General features: G+C 34.2%; 1 pseudogene across 1 annotated transcript; it reads right to left on the bottom strand.

Moving 5' to 3' along the window:
* Positions 1-2,218: 2,218 nt before the first annotated feature.
* On the bottom strand, positions 2,219-4,276 carry LOC306664254 (ras GTPase-activating protein-binding protein 1-like; annotated as a pseudogene). The gene has a single exon. The product of its transcript is annotated as a ras GTPase-activating protein-binding protein 1-like (transcript).
* Positions 4,277-26,617: the final 22,341 nt, after the last annotated feature.

Raw genomic sequence — 26,617 nt, 5'->3', positions numbered from 1 at the left:
TCTATTTGGGGAAAATCTGTAGATGATTTTAGGACTAAAAGGAGAAATAAAACTGGCCATAAAATATACTAAGATGTTCAAGTTCTAATAGTGTTTTTAAAACTAAATATCCACAATTATCTATTAAACTAAACAAACAGCTTTGAAAACAAAACCAAGTTCATAAGGGCAGCAGAAACAAAAAACAAACCAATTGGCCAGTTTAATATTGCTTAGTGTATAGAAGAGAAAATAATGGTAATTACTTGACTCTTTGCAAAATTTTGAAGGAAATCCGGTAGCATTAGATTTATCCTTCTCGAATCACCTTCCAGTTGCCAAGTTATCCCATACTTTCACTCATTGTAATGATTATGAAAATGAAAGCAGATGAATTTAAGAGTGCGATTTCAGCACAAAAATGGACAGTTTTGTAGAGTTGTGCTGGATACCAAATTCTCTCCAAGCAGTTATTACAAAAAAAAAAAGTAGATCATTGTGTTATGCATAAATGTATGCTTGAAAACTTCTAGGGCTACTTTGTACCATTTTATATTTATTGTCTGTGTTAAGGTATCAGTGTTAAAAACACTCTGTTCCTTTCCCTTCTCTTCTTCTACAAGCAAACAGTAAACAATCCTCTTCTGTAAAATGGAAAAGTTCTTTCAATTTTAAATCTTATAGTTTAATTTTGACTTTAGAATTTAGTTTCTCATAACCAAATTGTTCTCACTATTCCTTCATAAAAATATGAATACATATCTTTTTACATATTAAACTATATGTGTGGTTAAATAGGTATTGTTTTGTTATTAAATAAGAACATATATGTGCCTTCTGTGTTTATCATTAAATACACATATATGTATTTGTGTGTTCTATAAGTGAAGCATGTATGTAAACAGGTATGTGAGTGTTTGAGAACTAAAAAACCTCACATTTGTCTCAGAGGTCCTTTCTCTCACTTTTGGTCAACATCGCTCTACTACATTCTGTTCCTTCTGGTTATAGTGTTTTTTGAGTTTTTAACAAGTAATGCCTGAGAAGAATTTCATCTTAGAAAATATCACAGGTCGATTCTCCTCTGATCAGAAACATTTTTTAGCCTAGCTCTTTTCATAGTAGGTCATGAGTTAGGGCTGCTTATATTTATTAAAAGCTCTGTTCCCAAAATATGATCACTTTCTTCAAATCTCCATGAATAACCCCTGCTATTTTCTTATTTTAGAATCCCTTTTTAAGATCCTTTTTATAGAAATGAATCACTTTCTGGCAAAAATCTGGACTTCTTGGACTAATTTAACTTCTTAGTCAAGACCAGTAGTAACGTACTGGAATAATTTTTAAAAGCAAATTTTCACCATACAAACTTCTTTAATTTTATATATGCAGCTAGAGCCAATAATTTCAAAAAGCTGTACAGTTCAAACTCTTCATCAAGAGTGGCAGCCACGTTTTTTAACACGAAGATGCAGAATGGTGATAATCATGAGAAGCAAATACATACAAAAAGCACGCATAGCGCCACCAAGTGGCCGACACTGCTATAGCTTTTTTCATAATGATTTCATTTAAACATCACAACAAAACTTAGGCATTATGCATCTCATAAGTAACAGAATAAGGAATCAAACCCAAGCAAACTTGTTCCATAATCCTCGGACTTAAGTCCTTCTTGCTCTGTCCTTTATTACATATTATTGCATGGCGTCAATCCCTACACTATTGTGCCATTACTGAAATACCGTATACAGTATGTAAAACCTACACCACTTGGCGAGGTTTGACTATAAATTAACACACTATGTATATCAACATTTTATATATTTTAGGATTGAATTTTTTATTATTAAATCTAATGGGATGTAAATATGCAAATATATGTGTGTGTACATATGAAATAGATGTGAAATAATATTACAGAAAACTTAATATTTCTAAAGTAGAGCATAAATAAAAATTTATAATTGATTTATTTTTAATATGCCCTTAGTGAGGCAATAATGCAAATTATAATTATTATAATCAAAATTACATGATTATCACTCATACATTATTAATCTATATAGCACAAATACAATTTGTACTTTTACATTCAACTTGCAATTATTTTCCAGGGAAAAGGACATTTTCATCAATAAATACTTAGGAACCAAACCAAATTATGTTGAATCATTTTAGTGAAATTAGCTTAATGTGCGATTGTAATTATCAGCATGGCAATACTTTTTTTTTTTTTTTCTATTAACACCTTTTATTCAGTTTTTAACCACATTAGGGAGAATCGAATATCAAATTTTCCAAATGGCAATTTTTCCACATCAGAAGGTAGTCAACTCTTAAAGAATAAACAATTTGGATATTTCCTGCCTCCAAAATGCTTATCAAATCCTGCCTTTCTCACAGGCTTTGAAACACGTAGAAAATAAGTAAGAAATATTCCAATGAATGAAACATACCAAATGTCAGTAATAAGCAAGATACATTCCTTTGGGGAAATGGCTGGTTTAAAAAAAAAAAAATTCCAGTCTGTATATGCAAAGTAAGCAAGGAAATTCAGTCTTTTCATTTTTTCTTCTTTAAAAATCCGTTACTCCTAAAATAGCGTTCCACAAAACTGGAAGTGAAGGACTAAAAGGCCAGGAGAAGGGAGAAGGGAGGGAGCACACACCATTTACACAAAAAGAAGTAAAATTGTACAAACTTAAGCAGTTTATAAGACTAGGATCATCATACTCCAAGATAACGAAGGCTGGTTGAAGAAATTCACCATTCTGCAGAAGCTGGGGTTTTTATGCTTCATGAAGATCAGTGAAGAGCAATTCACTGCCTTGGAGCAATCCCCCTTCCCACTCCAAATCCTGGTTTCTGCACCATGCCTCCACGGGGAGGGCCTCTCATTCCACCACCCAGCCCACCTCGAGGGCCTCCAGGTCCTCGCAGGCGGTTATCTCGATGGTCCCCTTCCCGAGCAGCTCGAGTCTTCTTCTCTTCCACATTCAGTCGGACTTCACCTCTGAACATGATGGGCCTGTTGCTAAGGACCTTCTGAACAGGCTCAGAATCATCAAACACAACAAAGCCAAAATTGGGTAATTTTCCACCACTATTTATGCGCAGCTCCACCACATTCCCATAATTCTGAAAGAAATCTTTAAGTTCTGATTTGTCCACTTCATGAGGCAGGTTGCCAATGAAGAGTTGGTACTATCAGGGTGTCTTACAATTCTTCGGGGCTCAACATCACCTTGCTCACCAGCCTCACGAATTGGTCTGGGTCCCCTCTGAGGAGGAATATTTATTCGTTGTTCTCATACTCTTTGATCCCTCTGAGGCCTCTGGGGTGGAATCTGAGATTCAGGCTTAGACTCTGGACGAGGCTGTGAAGCTGGTACTTTAACAACATGAGGTGGTATCCCAGTAACAGGAACAGCTCCACTGGGAGGAAGGTCCTTACTGGTCACAGATGCCCAAGAAAATGTCCTCAGGTCTTCCTGTACTGTCTGAGCTATGTCTGTAGGTGCTGGAGAAGAACTCTTCGGAGCATCCCCAGGAGCAGGTTCTTCCAATACCGGCTCAGACTTTTCCTCTTGGATTTCAGATACGGGTTCTTGCTCTGGTTCTGGTTCAGGATCAGGCTCCGGTTCAGCAACAGGCTCCTCTAAATGTTCTTCCAAGTCATTGCTGACAGTCTGATCATAGAACGTTCCAGAATCATCAGGTACCACCTCAGGTGTCTGTTGTCTTTCTTCAGGCTCCTCTACTTCTTCCTCAGATTCCTCCTGAGGCTCAGTGACAAAGCCACCAAAGACCTCATCTTGGTATCTGAAGATATCATTATGAACATAGAATTTATTTGCAACAGAGCCCTCAGGGGCAAGGACAAATGTTTGCATGAATCTTCTCAAAGCCTGGTTGTTGTTTGATAACAGCCCCATCACCTGGACCACCACACCATCATTAAGAGTAGCATGAGCATCAACATGGCGAATCTTGGTGTGGCAGTTGGTGAAGTTTTGTGACATTACTTTCCTGTGAATTTCTTTCTGTCCATAGACTGCATCTGCTGGCTTTCCATTTTGAATCCAATCCCCCATGGACATAGGAAGAGTTCTTTCCATAAAATCTATGCAGCATATCTGGGGCCTGGTTCAGCAGTGTGTAATACTGTCTCACAAATTCCCGCCCGACCAGCAAGGGACTAGGCTTCTCCATAACCATTGCTTTGGTCAATTCAACCCCGCTAGGTCGTTGTGAGAATTACACGAGGTAGACAACTGGCTCAGCACAGTGCTTGGCGCCGCGAGGGCTGGGAACACTAAAAGAAATATCACAGAAGGCAATACTTTTAAAATAGAAAATTTTTATGATATATAAGTTTGAATGTTCAGAATATAATTAATAACCTTGTATCCATTATGTGAAGTAGTTACTTATTAACATATATCCACAATTTTTAAAATACATGAACATTGTTACCTAGCTAGCTACCAAAATATAGCTATCTAGTTATCATATATAGTTTTTAAGCACATACAAATCCTTAAGCCTTCTGTGAAAACACAGGTAGAAATATTAATAATTGGGAAAGTATTTTGCCTACTTTGAGATCCTAAGTATCATTTAACTACCTCATTTTTCATTGTCTGGAGGACAAATGGAAATTTAACCAAAAAGCAAAAAAAATAAAAGAGAAAGAAAGAAGGATGAATCTGGTGCTTCAATTATGAGATCATGTGACCTTATCATTTCTGTTAATGAAAAAATTTTGTATTCCGATTAGCATACTGAAATATAAATTAGAAGAGTGTAGTTATTTGAATGGTAGCTTATGAAACAAACCGTTTGTAAAAAGCTTTTGTGCAAAATGCTTTCAACGGGATGCTAGTTTCTGATGACAGGGGACTGACCTAATTAAGATGCCTAACTAGATTGAGTGACTATATATTTCCAGACTGAATTCTCAAAATGATTTCATGTGCTGGCAGTTAGGAAAATATAAAGACCACAGGGGGATTGATCTTGTGACCTCTGCTTCATTAGTTGAATACACTTAATGAACTGAGTTAGCAGGGTCCCAGGAATGGCTGGGACACATGTCATCATTACTCATCTGTCTGTGTGTGGACATTTCACTGTAATGAAAGTAAAAGCTACCTCAGTGATTTTGTCCTTGTGTATATAAAGGACAGCTCAACTCTGCCTCTTTTGCTTTATTTTTAGCAGTGTATGAAACTTCACCAATATTCTTTGGTCTTTTTTCAGCTTGTGCTCATCTCATTATTTCATAAATCACAAACGTGTAGCTTTTAATGACCCACATAATGGAGTATAGGCATTAGAGTGTTTAATCAGTTTTTTCAGCCTACTTTCTTTATAAGATATCATGTTATATATGTCATACTTTTCTCATTGTGATAGCCAGGTATCAAGAAGATTGGTGTGCACTATCATCAAAATATTATCAATAATAAATTCAAATTATTCTATAGAATTTCATAATCAGATATACTCCCAATTACTGTAAGAAAATTCTAAATGCCCTAAACACTTCTCCTCAACCAATTAGAAGTATTAGTGGAAGACAGTAAATGGAGTATTGATTATTTAGAAATTTAAATGTCCTCTTGACTGTGGGGATAAAAATCAGTTCTATAATATTAAGTGCGAATTAGCGAAGTATAGGCTCAAGATCACACCAGAGGTTTTTTGACAGGTTATGTTCAATATTCCAATGAGCTTTTAGAATAGCTTTATTATAAGTCACATCCTGCAGTATCTCCTATTTTCCAGATATAGTCCCTTTTTGTTTTTCTGTTGTATAGTAGCAACAAACTTCTTGCTAGTCAGGGTCAATTTCCTCATCAAGTAAGTGACTCCCTTCTTTGCCTGTTAATTCATTGGTATGAGGCAGGTGGGAGTTTCGACTTGTATTTCAAAAGAAACATTTATATTCCCTAGTGGTAGATTCTTTTCTTTTACAACAAAGCCCCCTAGATCAATGAAGCCTAACAAATGGGGACAGAAAATAGATACTTTGTTCCATGTTATTGGATCACTAGGAATAAAAGTGACAGGAACCCAGTAGTACCCAAGAATAGCTAGAGTTCTTTCTAAGTCCTGTAAATGGGTTTCTCATTATGAGATGGGCATAAATTTTGACATCACAATGCTTTGTTCCCTTGGGTTGGATGAGTTGAGACAAACCTGGGTACTTCCAGAGAGACGGTGGGCTACTCCCTGAAGGAGAAAAAAATAACACATTGCCACTGGAATGATGAGAGTTGCTGAGTTCTTGCTATATTTCTTTTTTACTCAGGCCAGTGTCTCTTCCTCAACCTGAATTATTTAGATAAATATGGTGGATGAGAATTTCTATTCAGGATACCAAAAAATAGTCACTAAAACTATGGCAGAAACTCACATCCAACAACTGCTTGATTTATGCTGCTGAATCAATTTTATCCCTTTCAGATTTGGAATTTGAGGGTTGAATTGCCAACATTTATTTGGTCTTCCTAGATATTAGCTTTGATAATGCCATAGATATTTATGAAAAAGTCTCGTATGACTTCAGCTCCTTGGACAGTTGTGTAACTTTGACTCTCACTTTACAGAGACAAATGTTAAGACTAGAGACTAACATAAACACTACCTGGTGGGATGAAGTGTAATTAGTTATTCAGTTGATTGGAGTAGAAGAACGGGAGGAAATCATTTACCTAGAGTGGACATGGAAGTTTCCAGGCAGTGAGAGTTACTAGAATCAGCCACATGAGACTTGTGATGGTTTCAGATCCTGAAAAAGGTCCATATAGTTCTTATTTTCAAAACAGATATGTAGGAACAGCTTCTCAAAGATAACATGAAACCAGAGTCATATGTTGCACTACAGAACTCAGCTAATCCTGGTAGAAAGGATGAAAGAGAAAAAGACTTTCTAGAGACACATGTAGATGAGTTATATTAGCCTGTTCATTCACAAGAGTCTGAAGTAGCTGTCTTATACTGAAGCAAAAAACCCTGGGTAGATTTTCATTGTCCTATCCCATTTTGGAGAAACAAATTCTTCTAATGATATTGTCATTCTCTCTGGTGATGGCCTTGAAGATTGTTCTTCCTTCGAGTAAGGGTCGGGTGAACTTTGTGTATGATTGTGATTCCTTCTCTTCAGCCTCAAACTAGAGAGCATCCTCCTCCTACTGTATGTCTGGGGATCCAAGTGGCTCTGCAGGTGGGACAGATACTAGGGCTCTTCAGTTCCAGTCCAAAAGGTCAACACTTTGGTTCTAATCATTTAACTCACATCTGGTCATGGTGTCAGAGCCTGTCATTTCTAGGCATTTTCACAGAAAGTAATATCTGGGCATGCCAAAAGGCTCTGCCCCTCTCCAATCTCAGGGCTCAGAAAACCCATCATCATCCTTACCAGCTGTAAGAACTTGAAATGATCCTCCAAAACCTCCTATTATTTCAGTAGGTTATCATGGTGACTCTGTGTGTCCATGAGAGAGAACCTGACAATTATCTGCCCATCTCCAAGTGGCTTTCCCACTTCTATGGCCAATGGATAGAGACCACCTGAACTCTTCATGGTGCCTGGCACCTCTCTTCCTGCCAGGGATGACCTAGGGTTGTTTTGAATTTTTCTTTTTCTCACTTTTCTTTATTTCCTTCTGTCACCACCATATTTTCATTTGAAGACCCTTTCACATATGCATTCAAGTACAACTACTCATTTAAGAACCTATTGTTTTATATCTTAGAGCACAGAGTTATCTACAATGCACACAGTTTTCAGGAAACTGACTAGCTATAAATTCTATTTATAAAAAGTATATAAGGAGGTTAATACTTTTGGAAGAAATTAAGATTTATATCTTCAGTTTTGCTTTATCATATATATTAAGAAATATTTTTAAAAAGTGGACATAAATGTACTTATAAAATTCAACAATATTGTTAAAATTTTTGGAAGATAGAATTTGATATTCTATATATGATAAATATCCATTTTGACTATAATCCTAAAATTTCATCTGTAGTGGCATACTATTTTGAATACATAATAAGCCCCTTTCACATTCTGGTTTATTTTCATCATACCAGGTAACTTGCACTGTTTTTTGAGTCTGTTCTTTCAAAGGATCTTATCTCTTGTTAGTTTTCAAGGATTTCCAGGTTCATAGGGACTGACTTTTTACTATAAATTTTATGACTTTCAAACCATTAGAAGAACATCAATGCTACTCTAAATTGGTTTTCTGGAGAAAATGTAATATGTTTGATGAATTAAAATAAAAAGATGGAAGCATAACAGCATATTGGATTACTTGTTAATTTTTCTTTCTCAAATGTTTTATATTGAAGGGGATTGATTTGTGAAGTACATTTTCAAACCAATTTCACCTTTGTTTCTAGAAAAACTACATTTTGTCCTAGAATGCTATTGACATTTCATCAGAGGAAATAGATTCAGAATTGCTGCCCAGTAAAATCTGTCTTAGCAATAGTTCTCTATCTTTCAGCAAAGACAATGCAATTGACCTTGGGTCAGAGGATAAAAAGCTGCCATTATGAAGTGACAGAATAACTGGTTGTCTTTCTGTGCTAAGTTCTTTTGCCATCACAGAGTTCTTTGAGTCATGCCTTCATATAGAAGAGGAACAAATCCAATAACTACAAAAACCTAAATTATATGACTGTTGCATCTTTCTCAATTTAAATGGATAGGTTTATCAAAAATAAAAATAGAACATCAAACACATTCAGAGATCATAAACATGAATGAAATGGGACTTAACAGTGCTTTGCCATCTAAAAACATCACAAGTCAATTCTGTGTAGCCCAAATTGTTTATCTCTGTGCTGTGCCTCATTTGAGCATGCAAAGCCAGAAGCACAATACCAATTAAAAAATAAGATCATTAATTTTCTCTTTCTGAATAATTATTTGAAATAAACTTCTTAAATAGAAAACATTTGACATAAAGTAATCATTTAATTTTTTAACAAGGTTAAACCTATTGTTTGAAATGCAGTTAATTTCATCATTATATTATACTGAACAATAAGGATCATGCAACTTTCTTGAAAGTTCTTTTAAATAAGTTCTCCTGGTTCTCATTTCTACTCAGTCTCGATCACTTGTGTCATCACAGACATGCCATTTATTTCTCTGAATATTTGCTTTTCATTCATTACAATGGGGGAGTTTATTCCCCCAAGAGCTTTCTAATCAACCATTATGTATTTTATCATCATAATAAGAGTAATTTCCATTAAAAGTATATACTTTCTATAAATTTTAAAATTTAAATCACTTGAATAACCATGTAAAAATACTCTGAAATGAATTGTTGTGGTTTGGATATGAGGTGGCTCCTATAAGTTCCTGTGTTAATGGAGGAGATGAAAGAATTAGATTATGAGTTATCAGTTAACAGGTGGGTTAATCCATTTGATGGATTAATAATCCCAATGTATTACTGGATGGTAACTGTAGGCGGTAGGACATGAATGGAGGAAATAGATCCCTGTGGGGGACATTGCCTTAAAGATTATGTATTTTGTCTCTAGCTCCTTACACTCTCTCTGCTTCCTGAGTGCCATGAATTGAGCAATTTTCCTCTACCATTACCCTTCTACTGAGATGTTCTACTTCATCTCAGACCCACAAAGGAAGCCAGTTGATCATGAACGGAATCTCTGAAACTATGAGTCAAAATAAATTTTTCCTCTTCCAATTTGCTCTTCTTGGAAAAACTAGTGACATTGGGCTTTATTTGCGAACACAATAAAAAGCACGACTGGAACTCTGCCAGGATGGTCCTTTACCTCTGTCCTATCTAGGATATTAACTCTCTAACACTCTTGGTATAAGGCTGCATGCTACCAACTTCTTAGAGAATTAGTCTCATTCGCTTTTGTCAGGTATTTTTGTCACAGCACTGAAATGTCACAGCTGAATTTGGTCACAGCTGAATATGAATGAAAGAATGAATAAATATCAATATTTAATTTATTGAATTCCTGTCCATCAGGCACTCCACTGGTGCTGTAGACAGCAGGTAGAGGTGGCAGCATTTAAAAACTATACCCTATATCCATTCTTCCTTCAATGAGATGGCTTAGTATATTGTGGTAGGCAGAAAAACGGTGTATCCAAAATGTCCACATCGTATTCTGAGCAGTCTGTGAATACATTACCTTATATGTTGAAAAACCTTTCAGATGTAATTAATTTAATGCTCTAGAGATGGGGAGATATTGTGGGGCTTATGTAATCAAGTGTCCTTATAATGGAATGAGGGAAGCAGGAGAAGTGTCAGACAAGAAAGGGAGAATTGTTACAGTGATGTCATTGAATATAAGAGAGAGTATGAGATCTGTAGCACAGCTAAGAAATAGCTTAAAGCATCATTAATCCTAAAATTACAGAAAACCAAAAAGATTATACAAGTATATTTACAGATGGGTATGTGCAACTGTGTAACCAAGTGGAAAATATCTTTGCATTTATTTTGATAACTAAATAAAATAGTGAAAAAGATGAACTGAGACAAAAACAAAGAGCTCTTGGAGGTGAGAGGAGAAAATCTGAAATAGTGATTCTGAAAATGAGAAGAGGGAAGTACAGATAGATTTTATGTAAGTATGTGTAGAAGGGAACAAGAATTGAAGACACAGGTCAAACCATGTCTGTTCTCAAAGAACCTATTTAGAACATAAGATCTCTGTTTAATTCTTTGAAGAGAGCTCAAATACTAGTAGTAGCCTTTAAAACATTTTTCCCCTTGCTCCTCTGTAGTCTATATTCAACACAATAGCTAAAATTATCCTTTTAAAATTTAGGTCAGATTGTCTCACACCTTATTTAAGAGGCTCTGGGTAAAACTCCCTATAAAACTTAGTCAGTTTCCCTTTTTTCTCACTCTGCTCCACCTAAATCGACAATGGCTTCCTGTTCATATTAAACTTGCTGCATGCTTTCTTGTACCTTGGGACACTTGCCTATTTGCATGAGCCATTCCCATGACATTGAACAACCTCTGACAAGTCTTTTGTTTGCTAACTAGACACATCTTTCCATTCTCTGCTCAAATCTTGTAATTTTAATGAAGCCCACTCCAACCACGCTGCTTAACTCTGCACCTTAGCCCTCTGCCACTCTCAGTATTTCACATCTCTCTTGCCTCTCATTCTACCTTTTATTTCACGTTTTCATGGTATATAATGAACTTTTATTTTAGGGATACTTTTTAGGACCTTCTAAAATGTCAATCCCAGAAAGAATAGATCTTGCTTTTTTTATTTACTAATATATGTCAAGTGTATAAGTGTATACATCATTGTCTGGCCTACATAATTCACTTCATAAACTCATAAATGTTATTGCATTCAAGAGTACTATTTGTCATATTTTTCTCCTTCATTCTGTTTTTGTTTTTTTGTTTTTTTTCCACCTAGAAGCCACCCTATTGGAGATCTGTTACTCTGATATCCCAAAATGGGCCTACCTGCATCCAAAGACATACCCCATTATGGAGACACTTCTAGAAATCCATCTTAATGAAATAACCATTTCATTTTGCAAATTCTTTTTCACTAGAGCTATCAAATATGAAAAACATATCCATTGCATTTATGATCAGTTTTTGGTATTACTTTTCTTCATTTCCGAATGCATCAATTGCACAGTGTCCAGAAATACATTTTTAAGCAGGAAGAACTATATAAATGTAGTTTATAGCTATTATTATCTGTTGAATCATACAATACATTGCAGAAAGGGGATTGGGAAGAATTAAATGAGGTAATAATTACAAATTTTTATTTAATGTCAAGTGCTTGCCATATTTTTCTCTTTTCTGTGCATTTTGACTGTTGTTAAGCCAACTCTATATGCTGTGATTTAAACATTTAGTCCTTTTTTTAACCTATCTGTGGTCTGCATACCAGGATTAGTATTTTGTCCTCTTTTATTTCTAGATTTATTTATTTTTTCCTAAGTGATGCCATCATTTTCTATAGATTGAAGTATTATTATCTTACGTAAACCTTTATGTAATGACAATTGTTTCTCAAAGTACAGACCCAGGACAGAACCTTCTTCTCAGCTCAGCTCACACATCCAACTTTGTTCTGACATTTCCATATGGATGCCTAAACTATCTTTCAAAATCGATTTGTCCCAAATTGTGTTTTGTTTCCTCACTACATCACTCCTCCAATTTAATTTTTCCTATCTCAGTAAAGAACAGCAGAGTCCACCTGGAACCTGGGAATCATCATAATTTCGCATTCCCACTTCTTAGCAGTCACTCAACCACCCTTGTCAATCTCATCTCCTAGGTGCAGTGACACAACTCTCTTCATCTCTACTGCCAGCATCCTCCCTTAACTGAAGTCTCTCACCTCTATTACATCAACACCTTCCTAACTGGGGCCACTTATTCACCCTTCTCCAGTCATTGACTTTCCTAGCTTTCAAAATAGTAATTCTCTCAATAAAACCTGTGTATCTGATCACAGCAGTTTGCTTTTTAATTTTAGTATTTCTCATTGGTCCCAGAATAAATTCTAGATTCTTGGCCATGTCCCATTCTATTCTATATCTCTAAACTCTCTCCTGTTTAGTCTGCTTCAGTTACAAGGGACTGTTTTCCGTCTTCCACAAACTTCTTTCCATCCCCAGCGCCTTTGCAGGGTATTTTCTCAGTCCCTAGGTTTCCCTCTCTCCAGGGCCTGAGCAACCAGCACCTCATTCCTAAGATTTTGTGTTCAGTTGCATCTTTTCAGCAAAAGAACTTCCCTCACCAGCCTGTTCACAGTAGCCCTTGACTCTACCTGTTATTCACCTCAGTTCTTTGTGTTTCCTTTAAAGCCTTAATCCAACAAGCCAGACATGTTATTAGGCTATTTAATGCAGGGACGGAAGCTGTGAAGCTTTCACGACAGAACAAAACCAAGACTCTGCTGTCCTGGCATAATGCTCAGTCCAATTCTCACTCACACTATGTATATTATTGAAAAACAACAAAGTCTACTTTTAAAAGTTCATTTGTGTGTTTTTTCTTTTGGTTTATCAAAACATATTATTTGAATTATACACATGATTTAAGAAATAAGTTAACTTTTTTTTGTCTTGACGGTATGAACATTTGCATATTATTTAGTCTGTGAATTAGTTTTTTTATTCATAGGATGATGGATAAAATGACATAAAATGGAATTAATGAAATGATACTTACATATCATCAATTTAAAGTTTTCACTTAACCAAAAGTACAAAATTAAAATATAAATATATTTATCTGATGTCACACACTTCAGTGGCTTTATTGGAATGAAAATAGTGCCTCAAGCAGAATAACAGACTGTCTTACATCTGTGAATTTTCAAGTTTTGACCAATATCAGTGTGGCTTGAGGCTGTTGGACATCTGGTAAGTTTCACTCCTGAGTTTTGGCATGTATTTCTTTGCTATTTTGGGGGGAAAAAAAGTTTGTGATGTGTGACTAGGATGTTCGTGAGAAATTCATCTTTGAATTTTTAAAACTCTTTGTGCTTATTAATCCTCATTTTTTTCTGTTGAATTCATAAAAATAAAGAAAATAAAACCATGGAACTTTTAAAACCAATACCAAAATATTGGCCAAGCATTTTGTAAACAATTTAGAAATTGTTTTAAAAGTTGACAAATTATGTAATTTATGTTGGTGATTCTTTGCTTTTGACATTCGGTTCTTATACTATATTATTTTTCAATTTTCAGAAGATGGAAAGAGTAAAGCAAGGACTTGAGATTTGACTAATTTCACAAACCGAGTAACCTTATTTTTCTTCTCCCTTCATTGTGGTTTTACTTTTAATATTTAGGTTATGTCTTTCGAAGCACTAAGTAGTCTCTTATCTCAGGAAATTCACAATCTTGTAAATGATGAGCTCTATGGAGATGTAACTAGGGAGACAATTCAATAAGTGATAGATGCCAGGGGAGCAGTTATCCCCAGAGCTCCGACAGAGTTAAGAGGTTCAAATGACATAACCAGAGTCTTGAATAAACCTGTCATTCATGCACTCCATGTCATGAGCCTGCCAATTGAGGCATGAAAAATTTGCCTTAATGATAGTATGCCCACACTCCCCAATTTACACCCATTGTCCTACTTAATTATTAATAACACCTCTTTCCACTCTCAAATAATGGGTTTAAATTTTTTGGTCCTCCTATTTAATGCTCTCATAAGCACCAGGATTACAGAAAAAAGAACTTTGCCAAATTTCTCTCTCATCCTGCCTTTTCCTACCAAGCATGAAATGTGTATACATCCTTTTCCGCTGCTCCAGCGGCTACATCCCATACCTGGTTAACTCAAGGTGCAAACTGCATTGAGGAACTGACGCTTTAGGCATTAAAGGAAGTCTCCTTTACCAAAGATCAAAACCTAGGCTCGTAATTTTACCCTTTATATAAATCTGATCATTGAATGCACTGTTTTTAATGTCTGATTATAAATCCTGAAATGATTCCTTTAAGCTACAACTCCTGCCTTTCTGGCGACATACAATTGCAGAGGCAGCGGTATTACAATTTCTGCCACCCAACTGTACTGATTTTACGACTCCTGATCCTTTTGACTCACGCTTCTCCTTCACAGCTCATTTGGGCCATGCTTCCTGCCTCACATGTTTCCCAACTATGACCATAGCTAGTGCTCTAAAAAAAATCTTAGGTTCTTCACACACTTTATAGACTTAAGGCATGTTGGAGATACTGTCACACCAGCTTCTGGAAACCCCATTGTCTCCTGAAGCACTGGGTACAACAGAACTCTGTGAACAAATCTGACCCATTATAATATCTTTATTTCCCGTGCCAGAAGTTTCTTAACTTACTGTCCTCTCTTTACCCCAAGAAATAATAAAGGAATCTAGGGGGAACCAAAAATTCCTTTAAAATTAAACTATCTTGGAAGACAGGCTAGAAGCCTTTGCACACAATCATTTTGGATTCTTTCTTGAATATCTAAATGCAAATCTCTCTTAACCAGTCCACTTATCCATCAAATTACATATTTATCTATCTGAATATGTAATTCCAACATGACTTTGGCAGTGATTAATCTTCGCTGCTCGCTTTTGTGAAGAACATGAGGAGTCCGCCATTGGAAGAGACAGTCAAGAGTCTGAAACTGCCACCTTTAGACTTAACACCAGTTGCACAGGCTCCAAGAATCACTGCCTTTCATTATGGCCCCAGGGCTCCTTATTCTTTATATTTTCCATTTGAAAATCTCATCTACTCTCCCTTGTGGTCTCTACCATGGACTCAGTGCCACTACACTTGACCTACCTTCTTCCTACCCTTTCAGACGCTGCAAAGTTTTCTGAAGAAACCATCATTGCCACAAGCTCCTCTGGAGGAGTTCACATAGGTTCTCGGGTCTTCTGGGACACCTTGGGTGCTTAAAAGTCACACTCACGGTTCCAATGTACACCTAACCCAAACTTTTGCTCCTGATTAAAACTTTTATACGTTTCATTTCACTTACATCACCCCCTTTACGTTCTACGTGTCTGTGTACCTGTGTCTAGGTAAACAAAGGGTTGGTCACTCACTAATTTGGTGTTGCATTTGAATAATAATATTTCTAATAATAATAATATTTCTAATTTTTTTAATAATGTTTGCATTTTTAAAACTTCTTATGGCTAGCCTATACCACTGACTCCATAAAAACCTCAAATACAAACATTTGTAGAATAATTACAAATCAATTAGAATGTTTGATACTATGTACCAACATGCTTAGGTCACAGCACATAGCTGATCAAATGCCAAAACAGACATTGCTATGACAATATATTTAAAAAGTTATTTACAATAAGTCAAGATTTTGAGTAAAGTGGATTTTTCTCCATGTGTAGGTGAGATTCTTCTACTTAGTTGAAGGCCTTAAGGGAAAAAGACTGAGGTTTTCTGAGGAGATGACAATTTTTCCAGTAGCCTGCCTTAAAACTCATACTACATCAACTCCTCACTGGGTCTCAACCTGCCACTTTGTCCTGTAGATTTGGTATTGGGAGCCAAGACCTTACAATCATGGTATCCAATTCTGTAAAATAACTTTTTTTCTTTTACCCTCTCACTATATACACACACCTTATCATTTCTGTTTCTCTTAAGAACCTTGTTATGCCAACTATGAGTAACTGGAAAATTTAAAGTTGAAAATTGATTTAATTTACTAACACCTGATTAACTAATTGCAATTAAGAAGGGAGTACAAACTGATTATTGGGCAATTTTTGATAGTATTATCTTACCACTAGTAACAACTAAGCCATTGCAAGGGAATTTAATTTGCTATAAGGCCTCTAATTAACTCCCTGAAAGTTCTAAAAAAGATGATGACATTAGCACAAATTCAAATTTGTTCTTCTAATATTTTCTAGAATGACCAAAAAAAGTGGAGAAAGGCACTCTTATGTAATCACGTGACACTGATTTCAACAAACATGAGCTCATAATATAAAGAATAAAATACTGAAACAAATCGCCCTAGGCCATTTCCAGGAAAGATTTTGTGGTTCAAGGCTTCAGATAATGCTTACTTGCATTTAGAAAGCAAAAATGTTTCCTGGGAACGATGGAGATAAATCCTTTTGAAGCCCTGCCCTTCCCACTGAGAGATTTATTTTTACAATCCTGTCAGGCTCCGTAAGGAGAGCACACAGCCACACCAAACAAAAGAGTTGCGGAGCTTGTCTCTGGATTTTCTCTGGCTTGAATTTTCAAAAATGGTTGAACTGCGTGAACACAGAAGCCTAGCTTATCAAAGGCTGATTTGGGATGCACATATGGTCTTCTTGTTCTACAGGAAATGTTTCTATTTGAGTACATTTCCCCTTGTGCAGAGCTTATATTTGATGTGACTAACATACAGTAATTATTTCTTCATGATGAAGAAATGCTATCTGAAGGTTGATGATCTTCAGATGAGCTTAAATCTGGTTCCCTATTACCCACTGGCTGTACGTTACTTTATAGAGTGAAAAGACATCATCTCCATCCACAGTGACACAGTTCTCTCTGAAAATAGACTCTAAAAAGACTGCCATGGACATGCTGGTTGTTTAGAGTCCCAGATAAATGAAGAGAACTGCATGTGGGCTTCAGAGATTTTAGCACAAGTAGCACAAGTATTTTAAAGAATAAAATAAAATATCCAGACTCAGATTACCAATATTTAAATAAGAATCTGTCATTTCATTAGTTTGAGAAGGTTTCATGTTCACTGGTATAGACAGATTAATAAACAAATAAAAAACACATCTTAAAAAAATGATTTCTATTGCCACTGCCTGTAAAAAATAAAGTCCCCACTTTTTTACATCCAAACCTATACCTGTTCAGAACATTCACTTTAATATATTTAATTTTTTTATATTTTCTCAGAGTGGTAAAATATTGAAAGTCATGATTTTGTTAATTTTAACAACCATAAAGACCAAATTGAACATAGCTAATATATGTGTACATTGACTATCTACTTTTTTATAATTGAAAAAAATGTATAAAGATGTGAAAATAAGAATAAACTTTGTTAACGAGTTTTTATATGGAATATATTTGTTATATCTATTCAGAAATATATTTTAAAATCAATTTCTCCTGATGTCTATAAAAATATGTCACATCTTACTGGAATCTTGAGATATCTTCCACCAACCATTTCTACAAGCAGCGGGGAAGAGGGTAACTCCCAAGGACTGGTGGGAGAACCAGGTTAAGTTTATATCTGTCTACTCATCCAGTGACATCTGCTTGAGGGAGGGATAGCCTCTTCCCTTCTGTCTATTCCTTTCTGTCTTCCAAATCTTGAATGAGCCTGCTTGGGAAAGTCTAACCCAGCTCCACACAGGGATGAGATTCTGGGAAAGGTATTTCTTAGATTCTTCTCAGGATGCTTAAATCACTTGGAAGATCCTAATGGCATGGCACACCAAGAGGAGACTTAGCAGAATTCATAACTTTGTCAATCATGCATAAATTTCATCTATATTCAAGCATCCTCAATAAAAATTTTATCCAACCACCCAACATGGGATAAATATTGCTCATACAAAACAAGACTGGTTCATAGAAAAATGAGACATGCAAATGTGTATCAAGATTTACCTATCCTGCAGGAATGTTTATTTTTTATCTTTCACAAACCTCTTTCAAACTCTGCCATTAATTCTTTAAATTATGTTTAATAAAACATGTAAATAGGCTTAACTGCTGTGAATAAAATCATTCCAGATACCAGAGGAAGAGGAATAAGGAAAAATACTTTTAAGATATTTAAATAGCTACTTTCTAATATTTTTTATTTGTAGATAGACACAATATCTTTATTATATTTATTTATTTTTATGTGGTGTTGAGGATCAAACCCAGTTCCTCACATGTGCTAGGCAAGTGCTTCACCGCTGAGCCACAACTACAGCCCTAAATAGCTTTTAAATATGAAAACTATTTAAGTCTTACAATTTTCATGTCCTCATAACTTTTCCAACAGTTCAAACGGTTAATTTTTGGTAATTTATAACTTTATTCCTATGCTTCCTGCTTCATATTCGTTTTACCTTTGTATGCAATTCACCTGGCAGATAAAGAACTGTGAACCAGACTTCAGTTATCCAAGTCTACAGTATTAGTTAACGGGGTTCCTGACATTTCTACCAGACATGAAAGTCTTCTGTGTGTCATCAGTCACTTTTCCATTTTATGGACCTGAACTTTTTGTTTTTTTTTTTTTTTTTTACAACATTTGAGGAACAGACCATAACTCTTATCCTAGAGTATTCTTTCTGATGATAATGATAATGTCTTTAATTTGCATGTTTCTTGTTGGCTCTTTCACACTTTCCCTAAACTTCTTGCTAAAATCATGCCCTCATGCACACAGTCCTCTCTCTTGGCAGCCTCCAAAAAGATATGTATACTTCCTAATCCCCAGAATCTTTGGCAGTGTATTTTAGTTGAGGAATCTTTATAACTATGATTAAGAATCTGCAGATCAGATCATACAGGGTTATCTGGGTTATCCCTAAATCAACAGATATCCTTGTAAGAGATAAACACAGTGGAGCAGTATAGAGAAGAGAGGGCCACGTGATGGTGGAGGCTGAGGGGTAGAGCTTGCACTCACAACACAAGGGGTGCTTGGAGACCCTGGAAAAAGGGAGAGAAGAGAGAGGATTCTCCCCCAGAACCTGTGGAAGGAATATGACAACACTGTGATTTCAGACTTCTGGCTGCCAGAATAGTGTAGATAATTAATCTCTGTTTTAAGTGACAGAGTATGTGGTAATTTGCTATGGAAGCCCTCAGGAAAGTAATACACTATTTCTTTCTTTTTTTGTCACTATACAAAACTTCCTACTGTTTACTTTTTAAATTTTCTAACTATCCTCTTTGAGCTCTCCTTAGTGAGAGCCATATCTATTCTCTACATGACACAATTTAACATAGAATAGATTAAATATATACCTCTTTTCTTTATTAATACAGATTTACATATACAAAAATAGTGCAAATGTATAACAACAACCCAGATAAAGAAACATGGCTATGCCTCCCATAAGATAACTAATTTTCTGACTTCTAACGTGATAGACTCATTTGGAATGTTCCCATGTTACAGATACAGAAACCAAAGCTGTGTTCTTCTCACCAAATCTCTGTGTTTTGGTGAACTTTGGGGTATATTTAGGGCACAAGCAAAGGAAGAAATTAATCACTGCCTTCAGTCAGTGATTCCATCAGTGGGAGTAGAAAGGGGAAAGTGTGTATATTTTTAAGAAATTATTGTGAAATAGCTCATTTGAGAAGGGGCTAGGACTGAAACCCAGAGATCCTTACTGTATTTTCAGATTTCACAGATACTCATGTATCAATCCTTCCTTCTTGGTCTGCCTAATTTCAACCTGGTTATCCATATTTCCTTGACCCTTTCAATCACATGGTCCAGACCAGAGCTCTAAAAGTTTAAGATAAATATTAATAACTTGATAAGGATAGTATAATGTGATTATAATATCATCAAATTAATGAAGTAAATTTGAACAAGATACATGCCAGAGAGAAGATAAAATGCCTTGATTTATCTCTGATGCATATGTATATGCTTTATATTCTAAAATTTCAAGCTAGTTCATAAAGTATTTGTAAAAAATTCCAGTGCATAGTTTTCTAGCTACCTAATAGTGATGTCATATTAAATTTCTATTTGATCAATGATTTTGAAGTATAAACTTCATATGATAAAGCACGAATCTAAACCTACTGTTTTAACATTAATAAGTAGATAATTGCACAAAATCAGTTTCTTGCCCTGGGTTAGTTCTCTGTTTTGAAATCCAGGTCTTGGGCCCTAGGTAAAGATGGAACAGCTGTTGGTGTAAGCTGTTTCTCCCTGGGAGAAAATTGAAACTGTTACAGCTTAAACACTGTCCACAGAGTTGTTTACATCACAGTTGTTAGTCATCTGGAAGAAATTCTAACTTTAAGAAGATGTAAATATTTTCTGCTCTTCTACACTTTTAAACATCAATGGGATAGTATAAACTTTAACACTGAAACAAATTTATTATTATATAATCATTTTCAGTAAAAAGATAGTATTTTGAAGAAAATCAAGTAAATTCCATTGGTAGTAATTTTTAAATAATTTATTTTAGAGAGGTGACATTTCAGTATCTACTAAAACCTCTACTAGATTTAGAAAGCAGAAAAACTAGTAAAATATAATTGTAGTTAGGAAAAACAATTTAAGACTTTCATTTAGGGTTTAAACAAATAAACAAATAAAATATTTGTTTAATACAGACTATAGTTTCTTAAAGATTATCTGGAATCTGATCAATTTATGTAATGTTTACTCAAAATTTTTTTTTGTAAAGATTGCCCACTTAATTTTAAGGGTAATACCTCTGAATATATTAAAGTATACAAAGTTAACATAGAAATACAAAATCTTAAGTAGATTTAGGCATTCAACATTCTAAAAATATATGTCCCTTTGATGTCCTTTACATTACTTTTAACAAAAAATTAAGCCACTGGAAAGCAATGTTTAAACATCTCAACATAACATAGTAATGAAAACATTCAAGATTCTGATCTTGCCTTTAGTAACCAAGGGCTAAAATTAAAGTCCTCTCTTATCATATATAATCCTGTCAGTAAAATCTTTCACAGAAACACCTTATCAAAATATCTAGTACAGAATTTACTGTGAATATATCTTTTTTTGAGATATATATTATAAAAAAACTAAACTTTCTCCTCACATGTGTGCTGATAATAAATGGAGTTTATGAAATATCTCTTCCCCAAAAAAGAAAATGTCATTTCACATTCATTAATTCTCAAATGATTTGCATATAGCAACAAATGCAGGCATTACTAAAATTTGCTACTATTTTATCTTGAATCTAGAATATCTGATTATTTCAAAGTCATTTACAAACATTGTACTTGAGTAATTTAAGGCATAATTAGAAAGACATGAGCATTTTTCTGTAGTTTCTGTCAGCAGTTCAGAAAGGGCACCGATTCTATTCTTCACCACCATACATTCAGTTAAAATACATCTGTTTCACTTTAAAACTTTTTAATGAAGCACAAAATTCTACTTAATCTTGAACACTTGAGTATGCCTACTTTTCAATATTTTGTGTGAAGAAATGAGGAAGTTTGCATAAAGCACCTCTGCTGTCTGGTGAAGTACAGTAAATGTCTCGACTTGAGCTAACTGTTTCAGTTGCAAGCTCAACTAGCAACTTTTTTCAAAGAACCTTCTTACTTGAGAAGATGACTAGCAGAAAACCCATAGTTATTCAGGCTTGTTTAGTTGGCAGATTGTTCTCAAAAATTCATGAAGTGAGCTTGTCACTTCAAAGAAGGCAACTCACACTATTTGATGCCAATGATGAAATTCAAGCTCTCAGGAGAAAATTGTAAATTTGGAAAACTTGAATCTGTCACTGAACTTGGCAGCTTCCTGACACTCACGGGCTTGTCTGATAAAATCAGAAGAAAAGTTAAAATTGTGATTTCTGACACAAATACCAAAACGTGTCAAATTTTAGAAAACCTGTACAACAGGGTAAACAAATGTTTTCCAGTTGAACAATATATGGTACTACAAAATTATGCCTGAAGGAGCTAGGTACAAAATAAGAGATCGAATTTTATTATCACAAAGCAAATTTAACAACATGGCATGCTTTTAAATCACACATTACAATTAACCTTTAAGAAAGTGCTTCTTGCCAAAATTGGTATAATGTCAAAGAAGGATGAACATCCATACTTACCTAAAAAGCCTATTAAAATATAATACTCTTCTCATTTCCAAATATATCTATGTAAGGACTAACTAGGTTCAGGTATGAGAAACCAAATTCATATTTCAATAGCTTGAATGCAGAGACAAATATAGGAATAAAAGTATCTTCTCTTAATCCAGATATCAAAGATATTTGCAAAAATGTAAAAAAGACACTTTTAAAACTAATTGCTTTATATTTTATTAAAAATAGTCATTTTGATGAAATATTTTATTGTTTAACATGATGATTTATTTTGTTTTCTTGAATGCATTATTGAATAAATAGTGTAACAGATGCTCAGATGTGGTTCCTAAAATGATAAATATTAACGCACATTAACAAAAAAATCTCAGGATACTCAAGAACTTTCGAAAATGTAAGAGTCCTAAAACCAAAAACCTTAAGAATACTTTGATTACACAATTGAGTTTCCATCAATTTTATATACACCAACCTTTCTGGTCCCTTTTCATGAAATGTGAAGACAAATAAATATATGCCTATGTTTTAACAAAAGGCTAAATTAAAATCAAGAACTCCTTAATGTAATGGAAGAAGAATGACATAATGTAAAAGTCAGAAGATTAAAGTTTATTTTTTTTCTTTTGTTAGTGATAGTTTTAAAAATTGCCCCACCCTCTCACTTAAAAAATCTTAGAATTCTCCTACACTTTCTCAGAATAACAATGTAATCCTTGCCCATGAGAGTTTAATATTAGTCCTCTCTTATCTGTTCTTTCTTATTGTTCCTTTAATTTTTAATTACTTTTATGTTTTTTTAATCAAATTGTTTTAAGAAAAAGAGAAATTCCTTTCACTAATCCCATTTTTACAACAAGGGAGTGACAATTAAATGATGATTTATATGCTTATCTCTAAGTACCCAAGTTCAAATTCTAATTTATGGATGTCTCAGATTCAGACATTATGAATTGCCTTCCCCATATGGGAAAGAGTATTTGACTTTCTTAATGTTCTTAAGCCACTGTGTGTCCATTTTGCCACCACAGTCCCATGGTTTTGTTATTATCATATTTTTAAACCAATATTTATTTTTAATATTTATGACTACAATTAATTCATCCATTTCTAATCATAATTATTTTTGTTTTTTGTATGAAATTTTGTTTCCCTCATATACCTGTCTTATATGTATTTACTTTGTTTATTCTTATACTATCACAGTCAAACAAACCCACATTGGTCTTCTCAAGGAAAAGAAAAATTTCACATACTTGATTAATTTTAATTAATTATATTCAGAGAATTTGATAATTAATTAATTAATTAATTTCAGATATTTGGTAAAATTTTAATCTCAGCGATAAATTCCCCAGAGATTATGGTTTTCTTTAGTGTGGCTAGGTACGTCTCTCAAAATGAGATTTTCCTTCTTCAAAATTGTGGAGGTAGTTTTCTTACCTTCTGGAGGACATGTCCTATTTGCTGCCTCAATTTTATATTCCATTATTTTGGGTGAGTGAAAGTCATGTATGTCTATGGGGAGGAAAATGTCTTTATTGGGAAACTTGCTGAGATAGTTTAGGCAATACAGTAAGGTTGAGTATAATATAAAAGGTAGAAACTAAAAATCTGGGATATAACAAAGTCAGTACAGAAGGAAAAAAATATTATCAAGATGAGCAGACATTGTAATAATAAAGATAAGGATTTTTTATAATAAAAATTGAAAATCCAGAGAATGTAAAAAGTTCTCAAACTTGAAAAAGTTACCAGAATAAAAATAAGTGTGATGCCTAGATTTCAATATTACTTTTGAAAACTCTCAAGTAATTATTGTTGATTCTTGATTAATATGGTTCATTTGTTCAGGAAATTTACAGGATTCTTTTCCTTGTCTTAGATTTTGTCATAAATTTTCAAAATATTGTGTCTTTCATTTTAAGAAAGTAAATAATAGAGTAATATTTTTCTTATCTTGAACATAAACCTAGAATGTGTGCTTAGGCATAGCCTGGCTCAAAAGAATTGGAAGACTATGCACATGATCTTGCTGGCCTTTACCTTTAGGTTCTCCCAATATTTTCCATTCACTTAATTCTAATCTTCACAAACTAGAATTCTTCATTGTATCTAATTTCATGGCCTTATCATTCACAGGACTTTTTACCCTAGAAAACATTTCTGTCATTTTGGGGAATCTCTTTTGTAACTTTCATTAAAAAATCTTCTTGTAACTTCTGAAATTTTTTCTTCTAAAACTTCAGTTTCCTCCTGATTGAGATTGTAGACAGACCTTCAATTTTCTTCAATATTATTTCCTATTACCCATCTCTGTTTATTTTTGCTTTTCTCTCTTTAATTTCACTCCCCATTCCTATACTAGAGTCCTGTATAAAAATTGTTTCATTTTATTTTCCTAACATTTTTTAATCTTTGGATTTTTAAATTTTATAAGAAAATCTTTATCCTTATTATTACAAATGTGCTTATATCTTGATATTATTATTGATTTTGATATTTTTCTTCCTGTCTTGACTTTCTTGAATCCCTGATTTTTCTACATTCTTAATTTATAACTTTTGTGTTATATTATTTGTTAAACTGCCAACTTGTTTTGTTTTTGTTTTTGTTTTTCTACTCAGTCTTCAAGAAACTAAACTCTTTTTATATTTTTGGTAGTGAGAATTGAACCCAGGGTGTTTAACCACTGAGCCACATCCCCAGTCCTTTTTTAAAATATATATTTTATTAGAGACAGGGTCTCACTGAGTTACTTAGGGCCTTGTTAAGTAGCAAAGACTGACTTTGAACTCATGATCCTCCTACCTCAGCCTCCCAAGTCCCTGGCATTTCATGCGTGTGCCACCGTGCCCAGCCAAAACCAAACTTTTGTTTGGAAACTTTCAGTCCATTTACTTATTGTACTGAATTTGAATTTCATTGTAAGAGAATCTGGATAAATATATTCACTAGAACACCCTTGAAGTTATGATTTTATGTTTTCCCTCTTCTCTAAAAGTTTTAAGGCAGAGTATTCTAGAAATTATCAAAGTAGAAGAAGAAAATTGTTGGAATTACCATCCAGTTTGCATAAGTCACTTCTTTCCTCAGCTCTCATTATTTTATCCCACAGTCTCTTCTTTCAATAAAATGTTATTCTTTACAGCCTTCATCCACAACGTGGAATAAACAATTGCTTCTTTAGTTGGTAAATACTTCGAAGTAATCAAAGTAATTTACTACATGTTTTATCATATTATTGATTTTCTTATCAACCTACTACTTCAATAGTTAAAATGTAATATTTGTAAAATGTTTCTTGGAATAATGGCCACATTATAGATCAAAGGTTATTCATATATCCCAGAATAAAATAAGACACACTCTCTTGTTGATTCGTGATGAGAAAAATGTCAACCATTGGAGGATAAAATAAATAAAATAAATTTATAGTAAATGTGTAAGGAGAAGACTTAAGAGTGCTTATTGGGAATATGTGCTTCAAAGTGCTTATAAAAAATTGTTTGGGGGAAAAAAAAAAAAAAAAAAAAAACTTTCTTGGCATGGTTGCACAGGCCGAAATCCCAGCAACACCTGTGGCTGAGGTAGGAGGATTGCAAGTTCAAGGCCAGTCGCAGCAATTTAGGGAGGACCTAAGTGCCTTAGTGAGACCCTGTCTCAATATTAAAAATATAAAAATGGCTGGGGATGTGGCTCAATGGTAAAATGCCCTGGGCTTCACTCATCAGCAGCACCAAAAAAAAAAAAAAAAAAAAAAAAAAGGAAGAAGAAAAAAGAAAGAAAAAAGTTAGCAGAACATCTTTATCTGTATGAAACTGAAGTTTAATTTCATGTACAAATATTTATTGGAGTACAGCTATGCCCATTATTTACATGTATTCTATTGTTTTCTTGCCACAATGATTTAGATGAGTAATTGTTACAGAGACCACATATAGATATGAAACAACTAATAGACCTTTTTGGTGAACTATCAAGTATAATACTCTTTAGCTTTTGTTGAATATTATGTGTTTACTGAGATCTAAAGACTGAAATGATAGTTTTACAAAAATAAAATTAAAAGAACTTAGTTGTTTAAACTGATTTAATGTGAAAATAAATTCTAAAATTGATAGTGATTGTATAGTCTAGCAGTGGTATTTGTGAATAGTAATTACAAGCTGAATTAAAAATCTAGAATGCCTTTTGAAATCATTTCAGCTAAAAGCCCCAAATCAATACTTGAATTCATAATTAGTAAATAACCAGTGTCTTCAGA

This window comes from Sciurus vulgaris, assembly GCF_902686455.1.
Source record: "Sciurus vulgaris genome assembly, chromosome: 6".
NCBI classification, from domain to species: domain Eukaryota; kingdom Metazoa; phylum Chordata; class Mammalia; order Rodentia; family Sciuridae; genus Sciurus; species Sciurus vulgaris.
This window is presented reverse-complemented; position numbering and strand designations above follow the sequence as displayed.